We start from the raw sequence: 8,599 nt of genomic DNA on the forward strand, positions 1-8,599 counted from the left end.
TCACGCTGCTGGTTCTGCCGTGTGTGAGCCCTGACCTGCCGCTGCTGGAAGGTGACCCAGGGGTGAGTGGTCCCTGGCAGTGGGCAGCTCTGCTCCACTCTAGCCCCTTCCATCCAAACCCATGGCAATCTCTGCACTCCAAGTCGTCATGGTTACAGTGCGGGAGGCTGTACAATGCAGGAAAGGTTCTCATCGCTCATCCTGCCTCAGAGCACTTCATCCTGGCATGCTGAGATGCTCAAGACCCTGTGTGAGCTGCAGGGGATCCTGCATGAAAATTCAGATTTCAACAGGAGCGCTCCTGTCAGAGCTTCTGGGCTGTACTCACATCTCCTGCACTTGCTCAGCTCCTGCCCTGCTGCAGACAGATTGGCTCCCCTCTGCCCGCTCTGAGAGCTTGCCCGGCTGCTTGGGAAGGGGGCAGAGGATTTGCCTTCCTCTCCCTCCCTTGCAGAGGGCTCTCATCAGGTCACCAGCTAACATGACCTGCTCAGGGGGACGTTGTGAGCTGCATAGCTCTGAGGATGGAAAACGTTGCGTTTTCCCATAGCAGGCTCAGGGCAGCTCAGCCATCAGTTTAAATCATCAGAAACAGCTATTGCTTGAGGTCACCCAGGAACTGCCTGTCTCAGGTCTGTCCAGCTCACAGGAGCCAGAGATGGAAATATGGTTATAATGAACAGACACGCTGGGACTCTGGAAATGCATCTCAGCCTTCCTTGATCTGAGTTTGGCCAGAGTTTTGCTCCCTTCTGCATGGTTGCTTCACAGGTTATCAACTGCAGGGGCTGTGCCTTCCCCTGGGTTTGCTGAGCCGCTCGCACAGCGGGGCTCAGACCCTGCGTCACACGCTCTCAGGAGGAACATTTAAAAATTCATTGCCTTGCTCAGGAGCTCACCCCATCACAGCCCATAGAGAGGAGGGCACCCCATTTTCCAGGGATTTCAGTAGGAAGGGGGCTGAATCCCTAGCTCAAAGCCTGTATAGGAGCGTCTGTGGCCGAGTGGGAGCAGCAACGGCGATCGAAGGGAGAGAGACAGGGCAGGAAGACCATAAGATATGAACCTATGATCAGGGGAAGAGAAGGGATACACACCCTGGTACTGACCGAAGTGATCCTCTCCGCAGTGAGTGGGGATAACGCAGGCGTGATCCACAGAAACTGCTGCAGGAAATCCCTGGGAGATGCGGTGGCGGGTGAGCGGCTCTGCGGGGCAGAAGTCCGGGTGAGCTTGCCCACCTCAGCTGACTGGAGCTCCGCCCCACATGTCCGTGCTGGTCGAGGGGCTCCCTTCAGGCACTGCACTGCTCTCCATCCTCTTTTGCCCTCTGGAAAAGGGTGGTTGGAAGTGGGAAAAAAAAAATGCCTGTCCCCACCTGCCCAAGACCTCCAGCACCTTCGTCCGTTTGCTTCCTTGGAGAGACTCTGGCACTGTTTCACTTTCATTATGGCTGGGCATTTAAAAGACGGGAAGAGATGGGGGAGAAATGCTGAACGAGATCCATGATTCAAGGTTAATTATTTATCCTATAATGGAGATGGAGGTGAGACCAGGGGCTTGACAACGGAGTGAGCTGCTGGGTTGAGCTGGCCTGGGGCAGCCAGGGGAGAAGGATTTCGGCACCTGGTCCTGCCCTGGTGGGGCAAAGACCCACAGCGTCTTGGTATGGGGGTTCCAAAGCAGCCCCAGAGCTGCTGACTGGAAACAGCTTCATTTCACCCCCTTCTGCCCTGTTTCTGGAGGTCACAGCTGGCTCATTCCCAGTAATGATTGCCAGGAGTGGGTGAGGAATGGGGAGGGCCCTGTCCCGTGGTTATGCATTTATACTTTCACCTCCCCGCTCCTCACTTTGCGCCCAGGGCACTTATTTCCATGGGGACGCTGGCCCTGGATCTTTCCATCCCTATAGCATTTGAACACCTCAGAAGGAACTCAAAGCAAAAGAGCAAAAAAGGAAGGTTTAAACGACATTGAACACAGTCACTTGGCTTCTCACTGAGCGCTGTAATTGATTTAAGCCTGGGGACCCTGCGATGCCTGGACGGAGGCGAGCCAGGCTGTCGGGCTGAGCACACCGGGCAGACCCAGGTGGCTGAGACCTCCATGTAAAGCAAGAGGGGTAAATCAGGAGGTGCCACCGTGCCATGGGCAGCGTGCACTTCTTTGCTTTAGTAGCTTGCCAGCACATCACCTGCCAGTGTGACAGGGGAGGTCAGAGGGTTTAGTGAGGGACTGATGCAAGAAAATGAAGTCCTGTGCCATTTGAACTTTGTGCCACACGGAGGAGAACAGAGGGGTTCGTAACCTCCCTAAGGCTGAGAGAGATGGCGTGTCCACGTAATGGATAGCGCATGGGATGATAATAATTGTGATCAGCTAAACCGGGAAGAGTGGCAGTGCAGACTGGTAGGAAGATGCTCTGATGGTGAGACAGGACTGGGCAGAGCATCGTTGGGGGTGCCTCAGGGTGTGGAGGGAGGCCTGCCTGAAGCCTCCCCCAGCCCAGTAGCCCAGAGCTGAGCTTTTTGTCCTCAGGCTCTTCAAAGCCACGTTGAAGCTGGAGACTGCCCCGCCATGCTTGGAAAACTGCGACAGGTAATGCTTCTGCCACTCTGGCAGGGTGACAATGGGGACAAAGGGAGGGACCTGTTTACTCAGGCACATGTGGAGGTGTGGAAAGCCCCTTTGGACACAAAGTACAACAGACCTTTTTCCATCATGATTGATAATTGCCTTCACGGGGTGTTGGTTTGTAGAGGCTGGGGTGCAGCCAGAGCAGGCAGTAGGTTTCATGTGGATGGGCTCTGATCTGGACCTCCCTGAGATCTGTCAACTACCCCAAAATACAACTAGCACCAGGGCCTGCTGGGATGCTGATGACCCCAGGGGAGCTCTGCACCCCACAGTTTAGGTCATACTTCTCCCTGCAGCTCTTTCCAGTGCTCTCTCCCAGCACCAGCTCTCAAGGAGGATGCCTACTACAGGGCAATGCCGATTCCAGGAGTCTGGCCCCAGAAGGTCACAAGAATTTAAAGATTTACTATGTTGTGCAGTTGTTTACCAATTTCCTTCAATTTTGCTAGAAGGTCATAACCCTCAAGCTATCTGTGAGGGTTAATTTTCTTTAAAAAGGAAACCTAAGGCTCTCCTTACTCCAGGAGGGGGCATCAAAGAAATAAAAACACTGATGGTCCAATAACATGTTGAAGCTGGACAATGCTATAATCCCTTCCTATTCTCCATAGGAAAAAAAGAGAAAATTCTTCAAGAAGTCCTGCTCCCTCACACGCCACCATTAACAGTCCTGTGGTATCATGTGTTTGTTTTCTCAGCAATACCATGGTGAGGTTGGTGAGTGTCCAGAGAACTTTACACTAAAAAGCTCACAGTCCTAGTGCCGTGGGCACCACATGGACACCACCCTGTGTCCAGGGAGCTGTGGGGCACCCAAGTCAGCCCTGCCCAGGCATCGCAGGCCCAGGATGCTCCTCCATCCCTCCCAGGAACCAGGAAGGCGCAGCCCTCTGATGCTAAACTCACGACCATGCTCTTGGTTTGAAGTGGGTGAGTGAACTGGAGAGAAGAGTCAATCCTTGCAGTAGGTGGCCTCCAACTGTTTTTTGTCAGCAGTGCTTTGGGTTGTCTTCTGCTCAGCCTTTGCTAATCCACCCACTGATGCAGCAACAGCCCCGCAGCTGACTGTGCCAGCTTTCGTACCCCAGCCGGCATGTGACCCTCCGTAGGGTTGTTCAGCCCTGCTGTCAACGGGAACACACATTCCTGAAAAGATCTGGCCATCTCAAGGAATCATCGTGAAATTACCTTCCACTCAGCAGCACCAGCTTAACTGCCTTTTGGATCTCCAGGCACAGGCGTGAGGACAGATGAATCACCGTCTGCGGGTTTGAATGTCGATGCTCTCAGCCTGAGCTAACAGCAGGCTGGTGGACCAGGCAAAACTTGGACTTTCCCACTGGGACAACTCAACCAGGGAGAGAAAAAGAGAAAAGGAGGCAAAAATGAGTTGAGAAATCATGAGTAAGAGAGAGCCTAGCAAATCCTGGTGAAAGCACTGCCTCAGGGCTGTGGTCAGGGGTCTTGAGGCAAGTGGCTGCTGCAATCCAGTAGCCATTTTTTGCAAGCCACATTCAGTGAGAAAATTGCAGCCTGGCTTTAATGGAAAACCAAGTTTGTTCTAAGCTGCTTGGCTATGTGACCTCAACTGCTTTTTCTGACTATACTTCATCATGCAGCAATGTCAAAATTTTCACTGTCTTTTTCAGGTTAGCCCAGTAACTGGTAAACGCCAATGATGAGGACTTGCTGTTGTCCAGATGCCAGGCTGATGGGGATGCAGAGGTGCTAGGAGAGATCCAGGTGTGAGGTACGAATTAGAGAAAAATGTACAAGCTCCATGTCCCTAAATACCTAGATATTTCTGTAAATTTTGGCAGAGGTTGAGATCCAGGCCAGGACTGGGGCAGAACGGAGGCTTCTGTCTCACAGGCTTTCAAACACATATGGCTTTCACTGCACCGTGGCAAAAAGTCGCAACCTCAGGGCCTTGGGGGTTTCACACAGCAACCTAGCCCCATTCCCCATCCATTATGCTCACTTTGTGAGAAAAGAGGTTCTTCTTTTGTCCTTCTTGCAGCAAATTCATCCTCAAGTCCACCACATTTCTCCCTGGTTCCCATGGCCATGGCACATGCTCTCTCACCGTTGCCACCCTCTCCCAGGATGGGACATGGTCCTGCTCACTCCTGGGGCCCAGTCCACAGTGGAGGAGCCATACACAGACATGTCCCCACTAGATCCTGCTGCAGAACCTCTCACTGTGGCCTGCATGGGGCAGGATATCCTCCAGCCTTTGTTGTGTCGACGCACGCAAGCTCACAAGCAGAGCCCTTAGTACATGCGCTGCCTCAGCAGCACTCACAGGAACAAAAAAAACCACTAAAATCACCCTGAGGTGCAAAGCCAGCTCCTCCTCACATGCTGGTTTACCCCTTCTTCCAGCACAGCCCATATTGTGTCACAGCCCTTGATGAGCCTTGCAGCAGTGAAGTCCCCCCCGTGGACAAGCACACTTCTCCAGGTGGCTATAAATACGTCCGGAGAGAAGTGGGGTGGAGGGGGTGCAGAAAATCTCCCAGTCATGCAGGGGGTCAGATCAGCTTTTCAGAGATCTAGAAAATAAGGCCTACGAAGAGGAATTGAACGTATTGGGGTTGTTTCAGTTAAGAGAGGCCACACAAGTTTCCAGCTATGAAGAGGACTGCTGAAAAAGGAAGGGAATAACTTGCCCTCCATCAGCAATGGGGACATGACAGTGGTTTTCTGCCTGCTGAAGCTGCACCACCTGAGATCTTCACAATGCGTTTGGACAAGTGTCCGTGAGCAGTGGTTAAGCGCAGGGTTCCTGTCCTGCATGCCTTGTGCATGGGGAGAAATCTGACCGTGGCCAAAGAGAAGGCATGGGGTCCCTGTCTCTCTCCCTCCCTCTGGGGCTCGGGGGTGTCTTCCCAGCAGGTATTTGTGCAGTTCGCATATGTCCCCAGCCCCTGTGTTTGCTTGTCTTGTCCTTGCTTTGGCTTAATCTGGGTTTAACAGACACAGCTGAAGGAGGACTACCTGTGGAGAACATTGCTGTGCCCTCTGCCTCATTTTCCCCATCTGTGAAATGCAGATATTCAGTTTACGCTCCTTGGGAGGGTCATACAGATGAGGTGTGTTGGTTGATCTCCTGCTATGAGAGTATTTCAAGGGGTTTCTGATTTACTCAGCCGCAGTGTGAAGGACATGCACAGCCCAAATCTGCAGCTGGCCAGCAGCTCCCTAATACCCTGCACCCACTCACCTTTGTGAGGCTTTCACACTGCTGCTTTGCCTCCTGACCCTTCTGAATATTTGGTTTGAGGCTTATTTTCTCCCTCTTTCCTTCTCTGTGGTTATAACTCATATTTATTGTCTTCCTACTAACTTATTTTCTTGCATCCAACACCCGTGGAGCACAGTTAAAGGCTCCAGAGGTGCAGTGCTCCTTGGTGGGGTTGAGGGATAGTGGCATGGGGGGTGGGTCCTGCAAACCGCTCTGCAGCCCCAAGGTTTTCATCAGCTCAAAGTGCCAGGAGAAAAACACATTGCTGAGGCCAGGGGGGAACAGTGCTCTGATGGACCTGCAGAAAGCCGTGCCGGAGCCTCGGTCCAGCCTCGGCAGCCCAATGGGCATGGTCTCGGCGGGGTGTGCTGTGACCCACTTCCTTTCTGTAGGTTTCACTGGGGCCCAAATTCAGCCCATGCGGGCAAAGGAGACCCTGGAGCTGCAGTGATTTATTGCAGCAGAGAACCTGGCCTGATATTTTTAACAGTATCTGTGATGGATGAGGCAAAGGCATGCTCAGAGGCTGCATGTGCCTATGCAGCCATTGCCTCCTGGGGGGCGGTTTGCAGTGAAATGATATCTATTTCTTCACCTGCAACATTTTTCTTCCTCTTCTTAGGGTGTAGGAGGAGGTGGAGGAGCCTTAAGCTGAAAAGTTCGTTAGCAAGGAAGGAGCAGCTTGTGACTGGGAGACAGGCTTCTGCAGAGGGGATGCTGGCCCCCGGGCTTGAGTGGAAGCATTTGGAAGATGTGTTTCTGCAAAGCACAAGCGTGGTGCCTGGGAGAGGAGGGTGCTCCAGAGCCAGGGATGGGTGTGCGATGGCGTCCTGCACTGTTTCTGTGTAGCCATGGAAGGAGGCTACTGGGATTAATAAATATTACACTGGGGAACAAAACCACACGTGCTCCTTTCATTGCAGAAAGGTGGGCCAGGAGGACTTTTGATGAGAGCTGCCGCTGCTGCGAAAGCCCACCCTAGGTGCTTTTGAAGGATAAACATCAAAGTTTTCCTTCCCCTCCTCTCAGAAAAGATCTGAAATGGGCCTGTGTGAGCATGATCTCTCACATTGGTTTTCTCCTTTTTTGGTATAACAAAAATGTTTAACACTTTCAGCAAGCTACCAGCTCTGCCAGGAGCTGTGCTGGAGCATGCTGGACCTCACACCAGGCCAATGGGGATGGCGTGGCTGGGAGACAAGCTTCCCCTTTCAGCTGGTACTGGCCTTTCAGGCTACAAATCCTGTGCTCACCTCTCGCTGCAACAGCTCCACAAGCCCGTTTCACCAGCATGGCACAAACTGGACCCTGCCAGCCCCAGCGCTGCGTGGTGCGGCCGGGGCGCGGTGCCCGTGCACTCCCCCGAACTCCGGCAGCAGCTCTGCTCCTGGGGATGCTCAGCTGGTGCATCAGGGACATGCTGCGGTGCCATCTGCCAAGTGTTTCCTTCTGCTTGTTTTTAATTAGTGGTGAGCTGATGAGTGGATGGATGGTAATTGCTCTTCACAAAAAGCTAGCTGTCCAGGTTGTGGTCTTGGTGGTGAACTTCAGGAAGGCCAGAGTGGAGTCCATCACCCCAGCCCTTGGAGCAGCCTTGAGACTGAAACATCACAGCTTGCTGACTTCAGAAAGAAGCTGCTGTCCTACCGAGCAGGGTGCCCTCATCCCATTCATCACAGGAGCTGCTGAACCAGATCTCAAAGAGCAGAGGCGCTTTGTGCATGACAGTGACCATGGATGATCTACATGGCTGTGCCTCTGTTCATAATTGACCCTACGTCTTGCCAAAATACCAGCCTAATGCCACAGCTCTTCACTGTGGTGTGACTCCACAGGCTTCAGTGTGATGGGGCTGGGGTCCATCAGTGCTGAGGGGATAACCAGCCCCATCACCTGGAGATGGTTGCACGTAGCAGGGAAACCTGTTCCAAATGTGTCCCTGAGGCCGAGGACTGAGCTGGGAGCTGCCTTTGCTGCAGAGGGAGGGGAGGTCACAGTCAGCAGGAGCTTGTCCTTCTCCATTGTGGAGGTTTCCTTTACTGTGCCAAAATTTCCAGCCTACAATGCTCAAAAACTTCACCAAAGGTTAATATTTGTTTGCCACATTGCTGCAGGATATTCTCAAGTACATGGACCTTGAGAAAAACCAGTGGAGCCCTGTAAGAAACCTCTTTGGTCTCATCTTCTTCCTGGCTGAACTTTCTCCAGCTTAATCCCAGGCTTGGTTTGATGGAGGTGGAAAAGGTGCAGGCTAGTTCTTATCTGTATAACACCATGAGTCCACGGCTTTCTCCCAATGCTGGAGGGTGCACGTATCACACCGTTGCATTGCCCAGACCAGTGTGAGCTGTGGTGCCCACAGCAATGCCCCAGAGAAGGAGGAGGCGGCTTTTACTGAACATCTCCCGGGATGAAGGCTTAACGTCTGACCTCTGGAAAGATGAATTTTTCCTACCTTTGGTGACTGGGAAAAACTGAGAACTAGCACTTTATTTAAATACGTATTTCGGTACTTTTTTTTTTTTTAAATAAGTGGTTTTGAAGTTTCATTGAAGATGTTGTCACTGGAATCATTATATTTCTATAGAGATTATAATGACTCCTTTTGAAGAGATAGGCTCAATCAGTCACTGCTTAATTCACATATCAATGACTCCATAAACCCTAAATCCATAAATCTGCTGAAACTGCTCTAATCTATTGTGCCAATGAATG

This window comes from Chlamydotis macqueenii, chromosome 5 (assembly GCF_036417535.1).
Source record: "Chlamydotis macqueenii isolate bChlMac1 chromosome 5, bChlMac1.mat, whole genome shotgun sequence".
Taxonomy (NCBI): domain Eukaryota; kingdom Metazoa; phylum Chordata; class Aves; order Otidiformes; family Otididae; genus Chlamydotis; species Chlamydotis macqueenii.